Source organism: Canis lupus, chromosome 2 (genome assembly GCF_011100685.1).
Source record: "Canis lupus familiaris isolate Mischka breed German Shepherd chromosome 2, alternate assembly UU_Cfam_GSD_1.0, whole genome shotgun sequence".
Lineage (NCBI taxonomy): Eukaryota > Metazoa > Chordata > Mammalia > Carnivora > Canidae > Canis > Canis lupus.
Genome location: NC_049223.1, coordinates 48985009 through 49010062, shown reverse-complemented (window position 1 = coordinate 49010062; position 25054 = coordinate 48985009). Strand labels below are relative to the sequence as shown.

At 38.1% G+C, this 25054-nt stretch overlaps 2 long non-coding RNA genes across 2 annotated transcripts in view; one reads left to right on the top strand and one right to left on the bottom strand.

Annotated features, from left to right (window-relative positions):
- Nucleotides 1-1053: 1053 nt before the first annotated feature.
- LOC119870030 overlaps nucleotides 1054-25054 on the top strand; it is a 76799-nt gene continuing 52798 nt past the window's right edge. The window contains exons 1-2 of the long non-coding RNA XR_005354997.1: nucleotides 1054-1616; nucleotides 15505-15576. This is a non-coding gene — a long non-coding RNA (uncharacterized LOC119870030). The remainder of the gene's footprint in view (nucleotides 1617-15504; nucleotides 15577-25054) is intronic.
- Nucleotides 12834-22123, bottom strand: LOC111094653. Its single transcript, XR_005354996.1, has 4 exons — nucleotides 22000-22123; nucleotides 20821-21002; nucleotides 17888-17964; nucleotides 12834-12941 (listed from the first exon to the last, which is right to left on the bottom strand). It is a non-coding gene; the product is annotated as an uncharacterized LOC111094653 (long non-coding RNA).

The window sequence follows — 25054 nt, the reverse complement described above, 5'->3', positions numbered from 1 at the left end:
GAAACAGATCTGTAGATTGGAGGCAGACAGACTGAATCCTGACACTCAAGTCATGGAAAATTACAAGTTCTAGAATATGCAAGAAAGCTTGAGAAACAAACATTATTTTGCTCAATGGACTTGGTTGTGATCCCAAGGAGCCATTAAGAGTGAGGACTTTATGACATTAGGAAGGAAACTATAGTCTGATCTTCCCTGCTAAGGAAATAAAGAAGAAAGACATCTTACTTTTTGGGAGGTAAACAGGGTAACAACAAGTACAGAAGCTGGAAGCTGTGCAGTCTAATTTTGAACTTAGGAACAGAAGCATGTCTAAACCCATTATTAATGTCATCCATCCATGTAATAGCGTAGAAGATACAAAGGCAGTAAGCCCCATACCTCAAGGGGCTGAGGAGTTGGAGGAGAAAGACAGTAAACAGATAAGAATATAAGTATAATAGGTCCTGCAATAAAAGCCCACTTAGGGAAAAAGGGACAATCTTAGTATTTTCTTTAAAGCCTAGGTAAGAACAGTTGTGTAGGTAGAGTCACTTAAGGGATGTTTCCAATGACTTTGGCTCCAGGGTAATGGGGAGGAAAAGAACAACACGTATCTCTGGTATAGTCCATTTTGTTGACTTCAGTGGACACATTTATGGTCCTTTTTCTTTTCTTGATTTATGAAACTGACAGCAGATCCTACTATTTCTCTCATTTGTCCTAAGAGTTCTAGTTGTCTCAAATAATTTTCAGCTATCACAAATTTGTCTACACTATCTTTCCAAAGTCTTTATGTATTAGTACATGTATAAAATCAACTGTATGAAAAGAACACTCAGTAAGGGAGGAATGAGCTCACTAATGTAAAGAAATGAGAATAAAAACACTGCGTGGGTTGCTAAGACAATAGGCCACTGTCAGGAACTCTTTATGATGCTAAGCAATTAGATATGTTCTAATTTGGAACAGATTAAGAGTTAAATCTGAGAAATTGAAAAGGCTGAGCCAAACAATACATAACTAAGAATGTTGTAAGGAATGAAAACATGGATATATTAGGGCTTGGTTCATTTCAAGGGTTTTGGCTGGGAACTGACCACTCAAAGCTTTACAAGACATTCATTAGCCTGTTTCCATGAGGTTTGGTCCACATTTGTTTAGGAGATGAAACATTTCAGATCCAAAGGTTAAAAAAGTTTAGAAATTTTTATCTCTGAACACCTTCTCTTAGAACTGAAGTTCTTTCTCTTTCCCCCTCCAGAGCATGTGGCCCAGTGGATTTCAGATTCAATCAATTTTGCCCATCAGGATGTTTACTTGAAATCCTAGCAGGGGAAGCAAGTAGAAGGCATGGAAACTCGAAAATATGTTCTCAAGTTTTGCCTCTCTCTAAGGCGTGGTTGCTCTTTCCAGAAGGGAAGGGTCAAGTAGGGGTTTTGCTTTAACAGTTAAAAGTCGTGATCAAAAATAATTTTGCTTCTTGAGGAATTAGGAGGATCCCAGAAGAACACAAGTTTCTAAGGTGCCCACAAAACATTTTGACAGAAACACTGGGCTACTTATCCTTTTTGGGTTGAGCGAATGTTGGGATTCCAGAAGATTATAGGCCTCTGTTGCCACTGGATTACACAAAGGTGAGGAAGATTTTTGTGCTTGTGGATATTATGCTGGAATTTATTAGCTGTGTGCTTGGGAAAGTCACTTAATTGTCTTAAGCTTCTGTTTTCTTATAAAAAAAATGGAAATAACCTTGCTCTGAGGAGGGTGCTTTTGGATATTAAGTGAAATAATGGTTTAAAATGCTGAGTACATTGTTTGGTCTGTACAATACTTCAGAAGTGGCAGCTACCTAAGTAGTGAGAAGTTAATGATGTGTAAGAGGTTAAACAAACACAAAAAGAATTATAAAGGGGGTGTGTTAGTTTTCAAGTGTGGCTGGTATAAATCATCACAAACTTACTAGGTTAAGACAAATTACTATTTTACACAAATTTACTATTTTACAGTTTTGTAGGTTACAAGTTGCCTTTTAAAGACCCTGGGAGACAATCTGTCTCCTTGCCATGTTCAACTTTTAGAGGCTGCCGCATTCCTGGGCTAATGCCCTCCTTCTTCCATCTTCAGAGCCAGCAAAATAACATCCCCCTGCTCCTGCTTTTGGTGGGCACATATTTTTTTTGGATTCCACTTTTCTGCTTCCTTATGTGATTACATGCAGGTGGTTTGGGATTAATTTAAGGTCAGCTAGTTAATATCCTTAATTTTTTAAAAAAGATTTTATTTATTTATTTGAGAGAGTGAGAGAAAGAACGAGCAGGGGAAGGACAGAGGGAGAAGCAGACTTGCCACTGAGCATGGTGCTCGATGCAGGGCTCCATCCCAGGAGCCTGGGACATGACCTGAGCCAAAGGCAGACGCTTAACCAACTGAGCCACCCAGGTGCCTCAGTATCCTTAATTTAAACGTCAACTTTATCTGCCTTGAAGTGTAATGTATAATAGGTTCTGGGCAGAAGACATCACTGTTTTGGGAGGTGGGGGCAACATTCTGTTTTCCATAAGAGGGAAAGCTCATTTTTACTGTGTTCATGAAGATAGATTTAAAGCATGGAATTTTTTGCATTTGTTCATTCGCCAGCATATATTAAGTATTTTTACGTATTTCATTGAACACTGGAGATTTAAAAAATGAGCAACACTATTTCTTGTAATAGTTTAGGGCTCACTAGTTCATAAGTGAAATAGTGAAAAAGCACAATGGTGGACCCAGTGGAGACTCAATGAAGGAGTGGCGCATTCTGTTGAGAATGGATTTGGGAGGAATTGAGGAAAGATGCTAGAGTCTTAAAATTAGTTGATAGAGTGGGGAGGCAAGGAAATATTACTGTTAAAGGACGCAGAGAGAATATAATGACTTAATACAATGAGGAGCTCGGGGAAATGACAAGTAACTTAGCGCAATAAGAGCACACAGAGCGATAAGCCTGGAAAGATAGATACTTGAGATTCTGATTCCTATTTATCTACTGCTTTTTTGGGATAACCTTGCATTACCTGAATTTTAGCAGTTTGACTTTATCTTAAGCCAGTGGAGGACAGTAATGATAGTTAGGGTGATGGCAGATTCCAGAAACTCTCAGATTCCGTGCTGAGGCTTCATCCTGGTGACAGTGATATCTTCCCTGATGCAAATCCTCTAATTACTCATCTTAACTATATGATACGTGTTTTTGTTCTGGGGATAAAGGAAGCTCTGTCTATGGCCTTGAGCCTTTTCAAGACAGTAAACAGAATTATGGCAATTGTGGTAAGCGATGGAAATGAGATGTCTATAGTGTTCATTGGCCTTATCACCCACTGCTTTGTGATCTTCCTGTGTGTGTATTGGTTTTGTGTCCTTAGCAATATTAATGTCTTCGAAAGCAGAGGCTTTGGCATAGCAGTTGCTTAGAAAATCAGTATTAACTCTCTTCTTTCTTCATTTGACATAACAATGAGAAATAGCTGCCATGGATGACTTTCCATGTTCATTTATATGATTAAAGAAACTATTCTTTCACTCCTCAGTCGTGGTAAATCATTTGGATTTTTAGTGTCTGTCTCAACACCATCTCTTAAAAAATGTCCTTTCCCAATTAGAGAGGAAGGCAAACCATGAGAGAATCCAGACTCTGGGAAACAAAGGGTTGCAGGAGGGGAGGTGGTGGTGGGGGATGGGATAACTGGATGCCAGGCATTAAGGAGGGCAAATGAAGAGATGAGCACTGGGTGTTATACTATGTGTTGGCTAATTGAATTTAAATAAAACATTTAAAAAATGCCTCTCCCCCACCCCCCAAATAAATCTTAAAAATAAAAACAAAAAACTAGTAGATGGCATGGAGGCTAAAGTCTGGGAACTTCCTCCTCCTGCACTCTTCATGAGGGAGTTGCTGTCAGGAGGCCCTTACCACATACTTGTGTTCTCTTGTTTCTCTTAACTACTACTTCAGTCCTGCACTTCAGATAGCCTGGAGTGTAAGTACTCAGGCCTGATAGACATACTCTGCTGTCATTATGTCCAGGGAGTTGTGTTATTCCTGTGGCTTCCCATACATGCTGCCCTTGCGTACACATTTGCGTATGATTCATTAAATTCTTCTAGAACTACTCAACATAAGAGTTCCATGCATTTTCTATTTGAGCACTGTTCCCTGAACCTTCTTACTCTAAATGGATTACTTTCAAATCTCAACTTGTCAGCCTACCAATATAGCAGTTCTTGTCCAGTTTCTTTTTCTTTACTGGGTAATATAGATCTTGTGTCTTCTTCTAATTCTTTTATACCTTGCAAAACTCCAGTCCTGCAACCATTCAGCTGTGTGAAGGATTTGATTCTATCTCTTGGCCTCTGAATATTATTGGACAAAAGCAAACATTTATATGGGTTTGTGTCTCTACGTTTCATGGTCCTATATTGCAGCTGGGCTTTCAATAACTGGTTAAATTTATCATCATGGATAGTGGAGATTCAAATGTTTGTACTGTATTTTTTTTTTTTTTTTTGCCTACTTTGAGTTGATAATCTACCTCTTAATTCAATAAAAGGTACCCTATTTGAATTAATTCCCTAACCTACTCCCTGTGTCTACTTAAGCTCTTTCCTTCTTAAAGTTGTGGTGGGTACAAGGAAGATTTTAGAAAGTAACGGAGAACCAAACCCCAAGTGGTTTAAGCACAAGGTTATTTATTGACTTAAATACCTGTGAGACTGAGGAGGAAGGCTCTGTAGGTGTGTAGACTTCGTTATTAAATGGACATTTTTCTGTGTGGTCACTGGGATGTCCATAGCAACTTCAGATAACCTATTCTCTCATGCTCGTGTCTAATGGGATGATAGGTCTATATTCCTTTCAAGAGTCCAGCAGAAGTTCCAAGCCTGCATCTAGTTAGCTTCAACTGGGGAAACTATCCATTTCTGAACCCATCAGCCTGGTTAGTATATGTACAAATAAGGTTAAGTCATTTAGTACCTGATCTTGGATCTGAAGATTTGTTCAAGTAACCTTGAGATTTGTGTTGAAAAATGTTGATACCAGGTTGAATTGAATGACTTTCTAGGGCAGTGACATATGAGGTCTTGGGGTCTAGTCAATGAAGCCTGACACAGAGTTCCTGCCTTGGGGACTGGGGATTAGGGGGACTATCAACATGTGTTCTCACATTTCAGACTCCCCAGCCCAGTACAGTGGGTAGGTAGGGTCATTCTCTGTAACTAACCAACAACCCCTGGTTTTGTTTAGCTAAACTTCTCTATAGTTCTTCTCAGCCATATTTTCTTGCAAGGAAAAACTTGAACATTTCTTGAGGAAAAAAAAATTAATAATATTGTATCCAAGGTACTTCCTAGAAAAAGTGTTTCACAATTTGATGATTTCGCTGATAGAAATTACATCAAAAGAATTTATGCTGTACGATATTATTAAGCTATTTATTTCCTTTAGTACTACTTGTTCCAACCTAATCAGTAAGACAAGATAAAATTGGTTATTAGAGTGAGGCCAACAAAGAATCTAGTTTTTCTGGGGTTATCTCGTTAAACTCTATTTAATCTGTAGCATTCTGGAATACTCCATCAGAAGTTGGATGAGCCTTCATGGCTTGTGTCATTCTCTTTTTGAAGATATTACATTTAGATTGACAAAGAGAGGGACACCTGGGTGGCTTAGTAGTTTAGCACCTGCCTTTGACCCAGGGCGTGATCCTGGGTCCTGCGATCGAGTCCCTGCTCCCCACAGGGAGCCTGGTTTTCCCTCTGCCTATGTCTCTGCCTCTCTCTCTTTGTCTCTCATGAATAAGTAAAATCTTGATTAAGAAAAAAAATGTTTAAAAAAAAAAAAAAAGATTGGCCAAGAGAATATAGGTAAGTAGTATCAGAACTTTTGGACTTTTGTGCAGTATGCCATAGATCTTCAAGGGAAGTGTGGAGTTCTTAAATTCATATATAAGTACTAAAGTAACAAAGACATTTTGCTTCAATAAATTTCAAACACTTTAATAAATGTTACTAATATCATGAAGAATTTGAGTTATTATGCATGCTTTTGCCTCTTAGATATCCAGATATTTCCTTAGTAGAGAGAAACTTAATTATAAACACTGTATTATAATCAAGTTTTCCATCTCCTTCTGAGTTATATAATTTTCCATTTATTTAGGTTTTTGGCTTGGTTTACAGTATAAAAGTGAAGAAAGAGCAGGTGACATCCTTAATGATTCAATTTACCTTTTCCTCCAAAGCCTGGTTAGGAGGAAAAAACAGTTTTAAGAAATGGCTTGATTGTTCGTTCATTTTTCCCATGATGTGGATAATAGTTACAAATGTTTGAAGTCTAAAAATTTGTTGAAGAATATATGACCAAGGACCAAATCTTGGCTTTGAGTGTTGACTTAACCACTCACTAAGAAATCTTGAAAAATTTTACGTTTTTGGAGTGAAGTTTCCTTACCAATAAATAGTTAGCTCCCAGGTTTATTATGGATGGATGATAAATTAAAATAATCATGTGCAATGCATTTAATAATTTGTGGTGCCCAGTATAAGATTTTAATTCTAGTTTGAGAGCATTTTCCTTTTCCAAATGACATTTCCAGTATAAGGCAGTAAATTAGTTGTGGTTAATGCATCACAGATTCAAATGCTCAAAGGGGGAATAAAAAAATCTGTTTTGAAAAAAACCTTTATTCTAGGACAATGTGCTCCCTCTTTAACAAAGAAATTATTTTTTTAAAAATAGTAACAGTACAGCTTAGCTTACAGTTTGTAAAACACTTACCTCATTTTGATCTCATTTTTGAGGCCAAATGAGAAATAGGGGGTCTGAATTAAAATTCAGTGTTAGCTTGCAGCACGAGCTGTGTGAACTATTTTACTGTGTAAAGTATTTGGGATCATCCTTGTCAACTGGCATTATTTAGGTAATGAGACAAGAAAACTATGTTTAAATATTGGAAAACATGTTAGCTAGAGAACCTTGCTTCTTCTCCTCTTGGAAACATTAATCATCTCTGAGAGATGCTTTTGTTTACATATTTTAGAGAAAGCTCCATTTGTCTACAATCCTGATGGAAATGTTTATTAACCACATTCTTGGAGTGAACAGATTGTTCTGTGATAGGAGAAAATTGATCCCTTTTATTCTAGACAAACAGTGGATTTGACTTCACAGATTTTTATGTTTTTACAGATCTTGCTGTAGCTATCCCCACTGCAGAGATGACTTGAGTCAGTTAACACCAAAGCAGCCGGTTTCACTTCCAAGCCTGGCAGCTGCTGCTGTTAACACCTGTATACAAACCCTATCTTTTTAATAAATCTTAGAGGGACCCAATTCCCTCATCCGCAGATTGCTTTTATTCTACAAAGTGTTTTTATGAATACATATTTATTACTACTACTAGTCATCATGGAGATGTCGGGTTTGGAACTGAGCCTCAACGCCTTCCAGCTGTGGCCTTTGGGCAGGCGCCTCCTATCCCCTCGTATCATAAATGTTCTTCAGCTTAACACCTCAGATAACAATAAGAACCTTGAGACTTTCTGTGGGGAATAGATGAAATGCATGTAAAACATCTGACAGAACTATGGATGCTATAGGTAACTTAAAAATAGAGGTAGTATATATCTCTCCAGCTACCAGGTGTAAGGTGGGGTAGGGGCATGGGCTTGAACCATAAGAGGGGGATAGCAAAGTATTAGGGGAAGAAGAGTTTTTATCACCATAAATTTGAGCCTGGGAAAACTTGGTACCCTTGCTGATCTGTTGGAATGTCCTCAATTCTTTTATTTAACATATGAATACAGAGAATATTTCATATACCAACTACTGTTTTAGTTTCTGGGGATATATCTGGACAGAATGGATAAGATACCCACCCACATGGAGCTTAAATTCTAATAGATGTAGACAGCCATGGTCCACTTGTTCTCTCAAGAACAGTTGAAATGAGAGGGGGAAAGGGCCATTTCTAGATAATGAAGAGTTATCAACTCTGGGAAGAGTGGAGTCCCCAGAAGGTGGGAGATGGCAATACAATTCTAGAGGATGGAAGGCAGTGGTAGTGGTGCATGGGGTGGGGGGAGCAAGTAGAGCCACCTAAAATATGCATGGGAGGCTTAAAATGATATAAGAGTTTCCACAGCCTGGGTCTGATGTTGGAAAGTATGCCATCAGAATCCTCCTCTCTGAGGAAAATACAGGTGAAAAGAGAAGGCTCATGACCCCTTATACATCTGCCTGGAGAGATCCTTTGAGCCTACCAGTGACTTGTTTGTATGTGGGCTAATTATTAATGCACCCTCAAACCTAATTCTCTACCTTCCTTTAACTTGGGAACCAGAAACACTACATTTTTGAAATCTAGGAGCCAGAGTGGGGGGTGAGGAATGGAAGGGGAAAATAGGTTTAAGGAAACACCTGTATGTGGAAGTCAGCTCAGGTCCATCCTTTCCCGACTATATTAAGGTAAAGGGTTGACCCCTAAGAGTAAAAAGGAGTCCTGTTCTTTAAAGAAAGGAAACCAAGAAAAATAAGGCCATTTGTGTGAGAATGAGCATTCATGAACAATGTTCTGCAAATATTAGCATTTAGGGATCACCCAGAGAAGCCCTCAAAACTCTGCCCACTGCCCTGAAATAAAGTATAAACAGCTCCTATACCTGTATCTCCTGTCAGCAATTTTGCCCAATTGCCCAGTTTTTTAGGTTGTTTTTTTTACATATTTCAGAAGGAAGTTAACCTTACTAAATATTTAAATTAGTGGCATTCATCAGTTTTCATGGAATTCTGTAGTCTCCCACTAAACTGGCTTTGTATTTTAGCCTCTTGAGTCTTTGCATTTGTGAAATGGTCGGAGGCAGAAGGTGGTTGAGAATTGAGAATATCATGATCTGGAAGGTCTCTAGTTTCAGCTTAATACTGCTTTCCCATAAATACCCACTGTGATGACATCACCTTCCAATTGTAGAGCACTTAGGAGTTGGCAAAATTCATTTTTCATTTGATCCTTAAGGTAATCTCAAGATAATCCAGTATATTTTCTCAATTTTATAGAGAAGAAACCTAAAAACTGCAGTTCACATAGGGCATAGGTTGAACAGAACACACTCTGGTCAAGAGGAAAAAAAGTGGCCTAGATACTGACTTGGTTCAAAGGGTGAAGAAGCTAAGACTCATTGTTCCTTTAAAAAGATCTTCCTTGGAACATAACCAGTGGCCCTTCTTTCCATGACATCTAAATAAAAATGAAAATCATAGGTAGATAGGATGGACCCCAATTCTCTGACAGTGTGACTCTTTTTCCTTCTCTGCTCATGACAGACTGGAGGCAGGGCTGGAGTGTGGGGATATGCAAGCCTTCATGTCTCCAGTTTGCTTTGTAGAAGTAGTTGGTCCAGCCTGAAGCTTAAATTACATGTTAGTGAAGATAAATGGAATGTCCACACAGATTGTAGATTTGTGTTGGGTTTTTAGAAGTCAAACAATTCAGGCATTACCTAGACCTTGAAGTGAGAAGAGAGTAGACTGTTGGACATTCCCCTTTGTGCTTACTAGCTGTGTAACTCCGTGAAGACTTGACCTCCAAGTGTGTTAATATTGTCATCAATAAGAGTGGAATAATAGTGTTAAAAACCTCAAAGTCATTACGAAGATGAAGCAATTAAGAAGTATGAAGTGCTGAAATCACTGTCTAGTACACAGCCTGTGCTAAATATACATCCACTGGTCCAAGAGTAAGTTAGTAGTTCTTGGCTATTTCCTCTGTTGGACCTGAGTTCAGTGACTGACGTATATTATTGCATTTGATTCTCAATACCATCCCTGAGGTAGGGACTATTTTTATCCTCATTTCATAGAGAAGAAAATGGTAGAGAGATAAAATAATTAACCTCATATTCACACAGCCAATAAGTGGCAGCTCATCACTTAAAATCATACCCTCAATTTCTATGCTAATTTTTTTTTTTTTTTTCTGATAGAAGCACCTTAGAACCATAGCAGATAGAATTGAGAAGCCCTGTCATAGAGTATTCTGGACATGTAAGCTGACAAAAGTAACCTTTACATTGCACACCTTGCCCTGAAAATAAATGGCTTATATTATCGATATGATCTTAAGTCTGTAGTATATCATTGCAGGAGACAAACTTCTAGGTGTCATTTTTAAAAATGTGGTGACTGATTTCATTGTAATTATTCAGAATGAAAATGTTTAGCACTGATGATTTTTAATGTTAAAAATGAGTTCTATTAGAATCAAAAGAATGCATGTTCTCAGTAGAGGACAGATGCCTGGAATAAATTTGGATTTTAATGAGGTGGAATGATCCAGCTATTTGTATTGTTTCTTTTCATTGTGCACTGTATGTTAAAATGCTTTATAATTACCATTTATGTTCTCTTTAGACCTCCTACAAGCTTAATATTTACACTATCTTTTTTAGCAAGAAAGATGGTTTCTTGAATACACAGGTTTTCAAAGTTTAATGCAGGGTAGTCTTTGGGAAAGCACAAGTTTTAGAAAACTTAGATCCAGGTTTAAATTAAATATCCTTGAGCAGGGGCTGGGTGGCTCAGTCAGTTGAGCATCTGCCTTCGGCTCACGTCATGATCCCCCGGGTCCTGGGATCAAGCCCCACATTGGGCTCCTTGGTCAATAGGTAGTCTGCTTCTCCCTCTCCCTCTGCCTCTCACTCCCCCTGCTTGTGTTATCTCTCTCTCTGTCAAATAAATAAATCTTAAATAAATATCCTTAAGCAAAGGACTTAAACTATTTGATTCTGTTGTCTTATTTATTTTAAAAAAATGTTTTAGCTTCAGCGAGAAAGCCTGTGTCAAACACAAATACCGTATTAGGCACTGTATAATGCTCTCATAAAAGCCATTGCTTTTTAGGCAGGTCTATGTAACAGAACAGGAATTATTGTAATCCTCTCTCCCTTAAGGTTCTTAGAAAAAGCAAAATAGTATGATCCTTTCCCTCTTTCCCCTCATCTATCTATAAAGAAAAAACTTAATATTTCTATCAAGGTATTTATATATATGGTATCGATACACATCAATACAAAATGGCTTTATCTAAATCATTCTCAATAATAACTAGTTACTATTGGTTATTATGGCATTTATCATATGTAAATCACTGACCTCTACAACAGGATTAAAGGGTTACTGCTCCTGGCACTCTGAGTGCGATTATTTGGATTTTTCCCCCACAGGTGGGGGACCTATGTGCTGACTGGCCAAAACTTCTCCCCTATGGGAAGAAGCTTGCTGTCAACTGTGTGGCTATGAACTCTGATGACTATTTAAAAATAAATCATTAGACCATGGAAGTCTTGACTTTTGGTTAAAACTTGAAGGGTAAAAACGTAACAAAAGAACATTTTGTTTACTGACAGATCTGTTATCTTTGAGACACTGACAAACGTGCTTCCCTTGGCCTACCCCATCTTCTTAGTACAGTGACTTATTCTGACATTGTCAGACTAATCAAAGAATCTGATCTTTGCCAGAAGACAAAACAAATGTTATTAACTCTACCCTCGAGGGAGAGACAGCTTGCTAGAAGAATATCAGGGCTTTGTCTCATGGGTCAGAGCTTTTATCATTTCACTGAATCTTTGACTAATACACCTGTACTTTGACAGAGCTGAAGCTGAAGTTTGGAAGGGAATACTTGGATTCTTGGAAGAAAGATTTCCACTGAGTGATCTAGTAGGACCTCAGTTTAACTTTCAAGTGCTTTCCAAGGCCTGTAGCTATGCAAGGATAGTAATTTCAAGGCCCTGGTATTTTGAAACTTTAGTAGTTTTCCAAATTTTTATTCCCTTATAGCATATTATGTTTGATCAACGTGTGAACAGCTGCCTGTGAGGTAGACACTTTGTCTCTAGTGTTTTGATTAATCTAGGCTTCTCTCTCGATGTCTGTGTAGTGATCATCTGTTTCCATTTCATTAAATATCTGTGGATACCCTTTTTGCATTTTTAATAGTTAGTTCCCTCCTTTGAGAAAGGGTTTTTGTTGTTGTGTTGTTGTTTCATCTTATTGAAAGAATCTGATAGCATAATTAGGAAGTCTTCTCCAACAGCTGTTGGAAATAATAATTGGCAGTTGGGACATGTCTGGAATGAGTGGAAGGGCAGGAGGTCATAGGTATGATGAGAACATTATGCCTTGGGACCTAAACTTACACCCTAAGGTTGACAGAAAAATCCAAATAATCGCACTCAGTGCCAGGAGCAGTAACCCTTTCATCCTGTTGTAGAGGTCAGCGATTTACATATGATAAATGCCATAATCTCTGGGTGAACTGAGGTCATGTGCTGCCCTGTCCCTTGCCTTTGTTTAAAAATGATAAGTAGTCTAATTCAGTTTCTGAAAAAGGTCTATTTTTGATGTACATAATTATCTTAGGTATGTATCTAGACTCTTACCTAAATACACAATACTTGGCCAACAAATGGTAGTTGAACTTCCCACCGTTGGCATTCAGAAATTAGGCTGTAGTTCAGAAGCTTTCTAAATTTTATCTTGACACAAAAGTGCTGAGTACTTTCTCTGGCTGGAGTGCTTTGAACTAACTGTGTGCCTTTGATCTCATGGTCTTATAGTGTCTTCGCCGTATTTTCTCATTTAGACACATGGCTGCCTTAGGAGATGGAAGGAGAAGAATGGCAGCAATCCTTTGTAGATAAGGACTTGGAATGTAGAGAATTTGAAACCATATGAAATAGGGTCAGAGAGATGGTAATAGAAACTAGGATTCCTACACAATCATGGATAACAGACTAAAATATTTTCTACATACCAGGCAAACAGACTTCTCTTGGTTCTAGTACACACTGAGGGTCTCTTGGGCTGGCAAACATGTGGCGGTTACTGTAATCATTCATAAATGTTCAGTTTGGAAGTCCTTCTTTTAAAAAAAAAAAGATTTTATTTATTTATTCATGAGAGACACAAGAGAGGGAGGCAGAGACAGGCAGAGGGAAAAGCAGGCTCTCCGAGGGGAGCCCAATGTGGGAGTCAATCCCTGGACTCCAGCATGATGCCCTGAGTGGAAAGCAGGCACTCAACCACTGAGCCACCCAGGTGTCCCTTGGTTTGGAAGTCCTGAGCTCAGTTTACCTACGGTGGCAGGAAGACTATGGACATTTTAAGGCTGTCAATACCATGATGACTCAAGCTTTTTCTGACCCCAGAACTATCTATGACAGAATTATCCTTGGAGAGTCTGTACCAGTTAGAGTGATTCATGCTTGCCAATGGAGTGATGATCACTTCCTCCAGAAAAAAAGTTCTGTTTTGACTATCTGTTGCTAATCCTCACACTGCTTTGTGATTCTTCATCCTTGAACTGCTACCCTTCCACAGGTGCTAAAATTATGATGCTTTCTCAGAACTTTGTTCTGAGAAACTTCTGCTTCTTTAATATCTTCATTACTCATGCTGCTGGCAAGTGTTCAAAACTTATACATATTAAAAAATATGTATGTATATATATGTGTGTGTATATATATACACACACATATATATACATACAAAAAAAGGTTTTAATGCATTTTACTAATATAAAGTGTAGCCCATAGTTGACAAATAATGATACTCTTCATTATAAATTCTTGCAGCCAATAGGTTTGCATGGAACACTGTTTTTTTTTTGTTTTTTTTTTTTTTTTTTTTGGCTAAACTCTTGTTACTGATGAACAGTGACTACAAATGGATGTAGTTTCAACATAAATGTTCGTCAATACTTTCATTTAGGTGGAGGAGGAAGGCAAAGTGAAACCATGAATGTATATGTCAGAATCAGGCTTAACTTTTAATGACATGAATGACTTCTTTGCTAAATCAGATTATGGTTTCAAATACCCAGAGAATAGTTCCCTAAATCTTTGTGCTACTATGAAATGGCTGTAGATGTGTAACCATTTACAGGTCTTGCACTCCTATAAGTTTAATCTGAATTATTTTCTCAAGTCTAAACCAAGATTTGGCAAACTTTCTTAAAGATCCAGGTGGCAAACATTTCAAATTTAGTGCCATATGGTTTCTCTTAGAGTTTTTCCATGCTGTCATTATAACGGAGCCACAGAAGATATCACTTATTATTGACTATATTCCAGTAAAACTTTATCTGCAGCTATAGGCAATGAGTGGAAAACAGTTTGTCTAGACAAGTAACAAAACAATAAGTTGAACCCTGATATGTAGCATTATGTTTCCATAGTGTAAAAACTCCATTACAGTCACTTTCATACTACCAATGCATTGTACTAAATGGGGACTTGGGAAGAGATCTGCCATAGCATGCCTCTATGTAATGTTTCAACCATACAGATAAAATAGGTGGAAATTACCTCAAAAGTATGGGTAATAAAATGCAGTACAGTCCAGAGGAAATGAGGGATTTTGAATAAGTTGTTTTGGTTTTCATTCTGGGCCTTAACCTCATATAGTCAAATATAAGTTGAATACAAGTTTTACAATCAGCTTTCAGAATTTCTGAAAATTGTGGAACTGTTTCTTGTGAGCTCTTTCTACCACCCCTTTTCCCTGGCAAGTTTTATTGTTTCCCATTGCAGTTTTATTGTTTCATTTTCCTTACCATGGCCCTGGGAAGTGGGACCCGTAAATTCATTCCATGCACATTTTATTAGCTGCCATTTGTGCAGACACTCTCTTGTCATTTTCTTGATTCCTCTTTTTTACTCTTAGTGGAATTTTCAACTTTGCTGTAAAAAAGACTGAACCTTTGAAAATGGGCCCCATTCTGACCAATGGATCACCCTCCCATTATGACTTGGATGTGACTTCAGCTGCCCTGTGGATGATTCCATCAAGAATCCAAATTTCTGTAATTCTTAAGGCTTTTGCCTACCATTCTAACAACCCACTTCCATGTGTGTATCCTAAACTTAACTCCATGAATAGCTCATTATCTTGAACTTTGATACCTTACTTTGTGATTGAAACCAGAAATGATATTACCTTTACAAACTTAGGATGCTTAACTTTCAAGTACACAAAAATGGAAATGCTTGATCTTTTCCTTGCAATCAACTTCACTTTCTGACTCCTCATGGCTGACTGGTGTTATTTTAAGTAGTCTCATCAGTGTCTCTAGGATGTCATCTTCTTGATCTACTGCCATAGTTTGAAAAATGAAGTCTTGGCTCTCTATAACCATTTTCCCACCTTTCTATCTCTATTGTTGATCACAGATGGTGTGTGATATAAAAAGTCATGAATTTCCTATTTAGTTACCCCATTCCATTTTCTTAGTGAATAATTTATTAAAATTCACTCAGTTTCCCATTCCATATGGCCTATGTTCCAAGCCTGAACCTCTATTCTCAAGAAAATGATTCTATCCCTGTCTCTCAATTTCAAGCTGGCAAGGTGAGTGAAGTTGCTGTGCGAGAGCATGAGTCAGTTCTCTTGGAAGAGTTGTCTTATTCTGACCCATCTACTCCTAGGGAGAGCTGAAGATTGAATCTCAAGGCCTAAATAGACTGAGGAGGATATGAAGAGTAGAATCTTGAAGAAGGGTAAGTAAGAAATAGACCATGACCCACTTTGCCCCTAGGGTTGTGTCCTTGGTCTGCTCATCTTTCACTCTGTAGACTGTTGCTGAGCAATTACATTGATGATTTTAGCTTTAGCCTGAAAGCTCATGACATCTTAATTTCTCCTTTCCTTCTCTTGGGCTTCAGAATTTTATTGGTAACTACACATCTTTATCTGCAATCTCCAAAAGCAAAATAAACTTGACAGGTTTGTTTCCAAAAACGATGTTTATGTACTTCAGCCTTCCTGAGACTGCACTTTGTTTGGAAATTCTCTTGGTGAGAGGCAAGGTAGACAGCAGGCAGTACCCTTTACTCCTCCTTCACCCCCATCTCCCCATGTCCATTGGTTTCTAATTGCAGAAAACTGCACCTCATAAAATCTTTGATCTGTTTCCCCCTTCCTGTCATGTATGGTTTCTCCTTTAGTTGAATGATTCTTGGGTCCTCACATTGGCTTAGCAACAGACTCCTCACCTACTTGACTGACCCTCAGTGACATTGTTAGAGTGGTGCCCCAACATGCAAATCCCAAATTCTCTTTTAATCACCATTTACAGATTATTCAGATGTCCAAAGAGGACTCTGTCATAGTTCTGGGTAGTCCCTCTTCTGGGGTCTTTGTTTTGTAGGATCATTTCTTATATGATTTTTACATTATCAAATCTACCACACTTGAGTAAGAATAGAAAACATTTGAAGTAACAGGTACATCCAGCACCTGGGCTCAGACCCAAGGCTTGTAGTAAGCAGAAAGTTGAAGGTTTCCCTGTCTGGCTCTTGGCGTTCTACTCTAGGAAGTACACAGAATGCTTTTTCCAATTTTCTCCTCTCCTATTGCTAAATGCAGGTCAAGATTTTAATCTCGGGGGAAAAAAAAGCAGTAAGTAGGTAATAAAATACATTCTGAGAGCTCATTTTCATTGTAATTGTGTATATAAATTAAAAAGCATCACAGGGATCACCATATCAGAGAATGAGGTAAAATGTTAGAGATGCCACCCACATGGAGCAGAGGTGACATGGGTGAAGACTCTGGAGACAGAAAATTGTGCCAGGATTTCAAAATAACAATCTGCCTAGGGATGGGAAAGGGGATTCTGTACCTACAAAGTAGGCTGAGAGCAGGAACAAAGGTAATATAAATATACTTCTGAGAATAAGAAAGAAAGAAAAGGAGGAGTATTTCAAAATTACTTCATATTAAGAGAAGAGGAACAGCATTTACAAGGTCCAAGGGATGAACTTTCTTATAAAAATTGCCTGTAGACTCAAATTGGGCAGGTGAAGCTGTAGAGAAAGCAGGGTGTTGGGAAAGATGAATCACAAATAGATGGTATGGGCTAGAGGGACAGAGTTCATCAGAATAAGGTGCAAAATGAGATGATTGATGGGTAAAATTGATAATAACAAATAAAAAATCACTTAGAGGGCAGAGAAGAGTAGACCTGCCTTTGAAGAAAAACATATTTTTAAATGTGAGAGAAAACTTCTACTATATCCTGGACAAAAAGTTCACTTAAGAGAAAGGGGTAGAAGAGAAGATCACAGATAAGGAAGAGAAAGACGAGTCAAATTTCTTACAGCTTCTCTTTTCTGAAAGAACCTAGAACAGAGAAGACAGAAATAGGAAAATACCACCTATTTTGTATGGTTACTAAGTGAAAAAACGAAAAACAATGGACTATACTTGAACATTCTGTTTTGAGCCTCAAGAAGATGGATATTCTATGAAAAATAACAACAAAGGATACATTATAAAACAGAATATATACATATTTATTTTGACAGGGAGTGGGATTTATTGGTAGGCATGAATAAGGAGGGGACAGCACCAAAGTTCTCATGAATACAGAGTCCCCCATTTGTCCAAGGGGCCATGATTAGGGATGTATTCCACCCTCTAGTCATCTGAGATGAGCAGCTTTTCAGCCACCATGCCTTCAAATTCATCAGCACTAAACTTAATAAATCCTCACTTTTTGAAAATATGGATCTGCTGGTGGTCAGACAACTTGAACTTGGCCTTGCATAGGGCCTCCATCACAGGCTCATTGTTCTGTAAGTCGGTACTGATGGACATGATGACTTGGCCAATGTGGACCCCCGCCACTATGGGGCTTTTGAAAGGTACCCTGTGTACCTGTCTGGAGACTATCAGCCCCAGCACTGGTCAACACCTTATTTATTGCATAATACATAATAAAATATAATATTCCTTGAATATATAATATTTAATGTTTGCCCAATTATAAAATCTATAAGCATTTATGTAAAAGTGAAAAAAACTTACCTATGGTGATCATCTGAGGGAAGGCTTGGAGAAGTTTAATCCCCACCCCAATAATTTCCAGTGAGTTGCCAAGCAGCCTAACATGAAGACAAAAATCATTAATATCCTTGCAGTGCCATTATGGTTTTAAGTCCCAAACACCCTCTCCATGACCCATCTCCACCCCTACTAGATTGTAGGACCCACTGCTTCCTTCTAGTGAAAACATCCTGAAGTTAACACTCTTAAAGATCTTGTGAACCACAGGGAAATGGGAACCAAGAAAATAAATGAAGAATGGGAACATTATAGAAAAATGACTGGTGGTAAATGCTGAGAAGTAAGGCATTGAGTTTATTCACTCTCTGTAGATATTTATTGAGTGCCTTTTACATGAAAGTCACTGTTTTAGGAACTAAGAAGGCAATACCTAGCAAAAGACAAGGCCTCTGTCTCATGGAGAAAAGAGATAAGACCAGGAGACTCTATTTTAATGCTCTTAGGTATGGGACATCTACATGTTTCTGAGAAAACTTCAATAGGTATCAAGCACATTTCAACATGTCACAAAGGTGATGATTAGACCTTGGATTTTTTGTTTTGTTTTGTTTTGCTTTCCAGTTTTCTTTTTTAGACTTTCAAGACTTGTCTTTAGGGGGAAGAAACACTAGAAGCTTTAGCACTTCCAGCTTAGAGTCCTCTGTTTGCCCACAGGTTTGCCAGGGTCAGACACTCCCAAAACAGTGCTGTCTCCTGACTGAGTTTACTTATTAGGAGATACAAAACCATCAGTGCAGTGTTTTACAGGCCTCAGGCCCGAGTCGATTAGACATGAAGTTGGAATGGCTTCAAGTCAGCTCAAAAGGAGAGTGTCCCCTTGATCATTCAGGGAAGTAGTTTAAATGCTTAAGACACTGTCCTCAAAAGGCAAATCTTGGCTTTGCCACATTCTGGGTGATTGCTGTGGAGAAATTAACTCCTCCTATTTGTCATTTAATCCCTGTGCACAAGAAAATACTATATGTGATAATAAATGAATAGTTGTTGGAATTACTTCTGTGGCACAGTGTCCACATTTATTAAATGTCCTTATTTATAACCAGTGCTAACTCTTGGTCTGAAGGATACGGAATAATTTCCTTGCCCAAATTATTTTCAGCCTTTTGTGGTTGCTTTTGGGAGCAAGAGAAATACATAGAAATAGGTATATATGGAAAACAGCTTTCAAAATCATTTAGAGAAGAAGAATGAATCCTTCCTTTAGAGCATGAGTTTGCAACTCATGACCCACAACCAATAAAATACACAACCCAGCATGATTTTGACTATTTGGTGAACATTTAGGTTTGTACTGAGTGATGAGTGCTTAGTAATTAGCAAGAAGACTTAAATTTTTTGAGTTTTTATAATTGGGTAATTAACACTGTACTTAAATAAAAGTTGCTTTGTGTAGGAGTCCATGCAATGAGTTTTTTTCTTCTCTATATGGATTCTGTGGCATGGCTGTAGATTTTCTTTTCCCCCCCAAAGCTATCAAGTTCTGGGCAACTTGCTGTGCCCTCTGGAAGTTTTTATATTTTTTATGTTAAATTGAAATTTTAAAGGATAAATGCATTTTCCTTTTACAAAAAAAAGGACTTGTGTAAGATCCTAGCGTCCGGGAGAAAATACAGCTATAGTTTAGTGTTGTTTCACTCAAAATAAGAAAAATAATTAAATGTGGGATTTAGGAGTATGGTCACTTTGATGCTATTTTAAGATGATTTGCTTTGGAATAGAAAAGAGGTTTGATTGAAATGATTTGTTTGTTCCCAAATGCCTTGTTTCTGACATGGGTGAATAAAGTTTTTCCAATTCTATGTTTTTCAAAGTAGACACTGAGACTAACTTTCCCCTATTTATTGTGGCGAGGATACATTTTAAAAATGATTTTTTAAAGAGCCTCTAACCTAGACTACGTGTCCATAAGTATGCGTGTGATGATATTTACTAAAGATTGTGCCTATGATTTGCTTATCTCCAATCCTTGCATTTTGTATAAATATTATGTCCAGTCAGAATAGCCTAAAACAGCCAGAGATGGTCCAAAATGAATCCTTCCGTTAGAGCATGAGTTTGCAACTCATGACCCACAAACCAAGTCTGGGTCAGTGTTTCGTCTGTTCACATACTACTTATGGCTGCTTTGGTGCTGCAGCATCCAGTGGCTGTGAAAGAACTGGCATGGCCTCTAAAGCCTAAGGCAGGCACTGTCTGGCCCTTAACAGGAAGAAGTTTGCTCATCTTGAGATCCTCTGCTTGTCAGGGAAGAAGTTCTAGAATGAAAAGTAATGAGAGGTTGACAGAGAGGGCAATGGTAAAAGAAGCATGGGGCCCAGATCAACTTCTCACCTCCGATGTCTCCCCAGGGAAGGGGAGAGAAAACAGAGGGATGCTAGGGAAATGAACCAGCCCCCATGGGGGGGGGGTGGGCGTGAGGAGCAAGTGTGAGGCCAGGAGGATGCCAGGACCCGCTCTTTGATTTCCAGACTTCAACAGCTCTCCTTGGGCCTCCTGTTCTCATCAGGATGTTGATTGGCTCTCAGGACAGACCAAATCAGGATCAATGTTAGAAGAGGTAAGACCTCCCCTGGGTCAAGGACTTGAGTGTGTCCCTGTTTTCTTCCTGTATCTTTCAGCTTGATCTAGTCTCCTTTCTGGATTTTCTCCATTTCTCTCTCTTTTTCTGTTGGTCCCAGGTCATTCCTTTTACTATACACATTCCCCTGTGTCATGTCATACCCTCGGAGAGCTTTATGTGCTGCCTCTGTGACTCCCTCTCAGGGTTGTACTGTTCTTCATCTAAGTGTAGTAGGCTGTATTACTCTTGTCTCCTAAGTAAGGTTGTACACCCCTGTACCACCAGCCAAAACCAGTTATGGAGTCAAGGGAATATGAGTAGATGTGATACATACTGTGTCTGAGTGGAAACTTGTAAGTTTTAAGTGTGGTTTGGCTTGGCTCCTCATGCTTGAACCTTGTGCTACTGCCAGAGCAGGTCTCAGATGGGGTTGTTCCTTCTGACCATGTTCTGGAGAAGACCTTCAGCCCATCCTGTAACAGGTCTGATGATTTCATCGTTCATTGTTGGGAGCCACTAGGATTTTGCGGGGGGTGATGGTTACACAAAAAAGCTGCTAATTAGCAAAACTTTGGCTAGATGATTGTTCTTAGATATTTTTTCAGATGTCTCAAAGTCAAAATTTCCAAAGTTGAAATGGCCCTACTTGAGATCACCCACAGACATTTTTGTGCTCAGTAGTGAAAGCTACCTTCAGCCAGTTCCCCAGCCAAAACAATAACACAACATTTCCCTAAGGTCTAATTGACTTTATTAATTCATGCATCAGGCAACATTCCATCTAGCAAGTAGAAGGGGACTATCTGAAGTGAAACCAGTTTTTAAAGGTAGAGGACATTAAAGAAGAGGAAGGCAATTTATTGGCAAGAAGTGCATTGTTGAGTCCTAAGGGGAGCATGAAAGGGTTTATCAGGAAATTTCCTAGTACTAACCAGGAACTCCATATTGGGTTCAAAGGTTCCACTGTTGGGAGTTTGAAATTGCAGTGAGGTTAAGAATTAAATCTTGGTTTACTGGCTTGGGGCCTCAACTCAGTGGTAGCATTGTAGCTTTCTTTTAACAATAGCTACTGTGTTAAAAGATCACTACTATGCACCAAATATATGGAAGCAGATAAAAAAGACAAAATTGGTATTGCCACAGAGTAGAGGATGTTTCTTTGAAGGCAAACAATAAAAGAATTCCCCATGTACATATTTTAGGAACATGTATGGGAAAATGTAATAAAAACTGTACAGGTGGGATGCCTGGGTGGCTCAGAGTTTGAGCATCTGCCTTTGGCTCAGATCCTGATCCTGGGGTCCTGGGATCAAGTCCCCCATTGAGCTCCCTGCAGGGAGCCTGCTTCACCTTCTGCCTGTGTGTCTGCCTCTCTCATGAATAAATAAAATCTTTTTTTTTTTTTAAAGAAACTGTATAGGCATTAGAAAAATTCACAGTTCTAGGAAAATGCATGGATTAATGGGAAAGCATATACCTGAGGACCTCTGGTCAATTCATGAGTGGTCAGTACCTCTCAATCCTGTTTCTTTCTTGACACCTCCTCTGTTCCTGTTCTTTCTTTGGGTTCATGTCCTGGTTCACTCCAATTATGACCAGATTCCATCTTACTTGACTTTTCTGCAAGCCATCTCCCCTGTAGCAACATGACTTAGCTGAACCAACAGTTCTTTTTATATCATCTTCATAATAAAATGGTCCCCTATTTCCTTCCCGATGGTGGGCATACTGAGCATGGAACACAGGATCTTGTGACCCCCTGACTACCTGCTTATACAGTTTTATCTCTTGCCATATCTTCCTCCACTTGTGATTCAATGCTAGTGAACTAGTAACTGTTTTCTGTATATAGAGTACTGTCAAACACTTAATTCATTTTGAATAAGAAAGGTCAGGAACATGCCTATCTGGTTCTTCAAATGGTTAGTCCTTAACTCACCTTGGACAAACATATCAGAGGTCATTTCTGCTGGGCAACTTTCTATAGCTGTAGACAGAAACAGCATTCCTTGCCCTTTATCCCACTTCTCCCTAAGTTGTATTGGGTGACCCTCTAATAGGCTCCTGCTCTAGTCTCGGTCTGTCTCTATCCACGGTACTGATCAAATGGAATTGTGTTGTCTACAGATCTTTGTATTTTCTGGTCATTGGATGTTCTCTCAAACTCCTTTCATGTCTCTCCACTCTTCCTTAAATACTCTCCCCACTTATACACTCCTTAATAAATTCTACTCTTTGAAAGTGACCCTGAGGGTACTGATTGGATTTCACTTGGGGAAAAGGGGCAGAAGTGGCTGAGGAGAGGTAAATATGACTATAGGTCTTCAATTCCAGGCTATTTTATAAAATTAGACCCACATGTTTAAAAAAACATAACCATGGTAATCTTTAAGATCATTCTGAGCCATTTTTGGATGCTGCTTATAAAGGACATAGCTCCTATGCAAAGAATGAATCTGATGTTAAGATGGTAGGTGTTTAAAAATTTCTTGATCTATTAGTCAAAATCTTTTATAAAGATAAATATGTAATTTAATTTAAAAATGTAAAAAGGTGTCCAATATTAAGTATATTATGTATATGTATATTAAGTATATTAAGTATAAAAAGGTATCCAATCTTAAGTATATTATGAGAATGGATCTCTTAATATATTTCTGACAAAAGTTTCTTAATCTATTAGTCAAAATCTTTTATAAAGATAAATATGTAATTTAATTTAAAAAGGTGTCCAGGGCAGCCCAGGTGGCTCAGCCATTTAGCGCCACCTTCAGCTGAGGGCATGATCCTGGAGACCCAGAATCGAGTCCCACATCAGGCTCCCTGCATGGAGCCTGCTTCTCCCTCTGCCTGTGTCTCTGCCTCTCTCTCTCTCTCTGTCTCTCATGAATAAATAAATAAAAATCTTAAAAAGTAAAAATAAAAATAAAAAGGTGCCCAATATTAAGTATAGTATGAGAATGGATCTCAACATTTTTCTGACAAATATAAGAATTAAAACAAGAACTGGAAAGTTATTTTCCTCTTAAGAATATTCATGACATTTTCTTCAGTAACTTCTCCAGGAAATGACCTTATATAAAATAATTAAGTATATTAATGTCAAATACTCAAAAGATAAAAATATTAGAGATGACATAATGGGGTTTCACATTTTGTATGTAAATTAAAACTTAGTGTAAATTTGAGTTAAATTAGAAATAAATTAGAAAACATCACTAGAATGTTATTCCAGTGTCATTACTGAGAATGTATAACAATGATGATAACAAGCATACATTGAACATTCACCAGTGTTGGGAAACAAAGGAAATTCTGTAATATCATTAACTATTAATTAGAGCCTATTACATGACAGGGGCTACATTAGGTATTTGGGATATATAGTTGCCTAAGACCCCAGGTCCTGTCCTCAAATCCATTAATAAGAGAAAGGGTATTTTAAAGGCTATCTAGAATATTATAATAGGCAGCCAGAAGTAGAGAATGACTGACTTGCATTCCATTTTCTGAAGCTACAATGTCAGGATCTCACAGCACACTCAGGTTGATGTTGTCATCCTTGGATAGCTGTATTTATAGATACTTAGAATGTATAACTACTCATGTGGGGGCCATTAGGATACAATAATTTTGCCATGGTGCTATGATACCATGTTGTTACTGCTCAATTTACTCAGAAGACTATTAAGTAGAATAGTGTATTGCTCTAATCCTGTAATGACTTAGAGAATATTACTAATTATAAAACCCAACATACATTAAACACTCTTTGCCTGGCCCTGTTGGAAAGCATTACATATATTGTCTCATGAAGGCCATCTAATGACCTGAAGTTACTATTCTAATTTTTCAAATGTGGCAACAGAGACACAGGAAATTTAGACAATATGTCCAAGATAAAGCCTATTCAATCTGGGACAAAGATGAAATTTCAGTCTAGATCCAGAACCTCTAGTCTTAACCACAATTTTAATTACCTGCGGAAGAAATTGTCTTAGAATAGAAGTTGTCCTTGCTCACTCGTGAGAGACTACAAGAAGCCTAAAGGATAACTTTAAGAGTTCATTTAGAAAGTGCCTATTACTTGTGTTTGTTTTCTTTGACATTAGAAAAACAATTGTGAGCTTCTGTATGTGACTAGACTTGGGATCCTTGGTTTCTTGTACCAGTCTCCAAACTTTAGTTAAAGGGAACTACCCTTCGTCCTAAGATGACATTAATTTTGATTGTAATACTACCCAGTTCAGTCCCACGGCATACGAGTAGATAAGAATAAGGGTACAAATACATTACATTTACTGTATACCAGACACTGTGATACACAGATAAACATATATAAATTTTGATTTCATATAGTACCATTTTATTAACTGGGTAGGTCTTTACTTTTTTTGTAAAATGTATTTTTTTCCCTCAGAAGTTTTGAGAAAAAGATGAAAAGCATTATAAACCTGCAGTAAAAACATTGAGTGGGAAACCATTTGTTAATGAGATAGTTGTAACAAACTTCTGTATGGTGGAAAGCAGAAGAACAGTGATAATGACAGAGCAATGTAGGGGTAAGG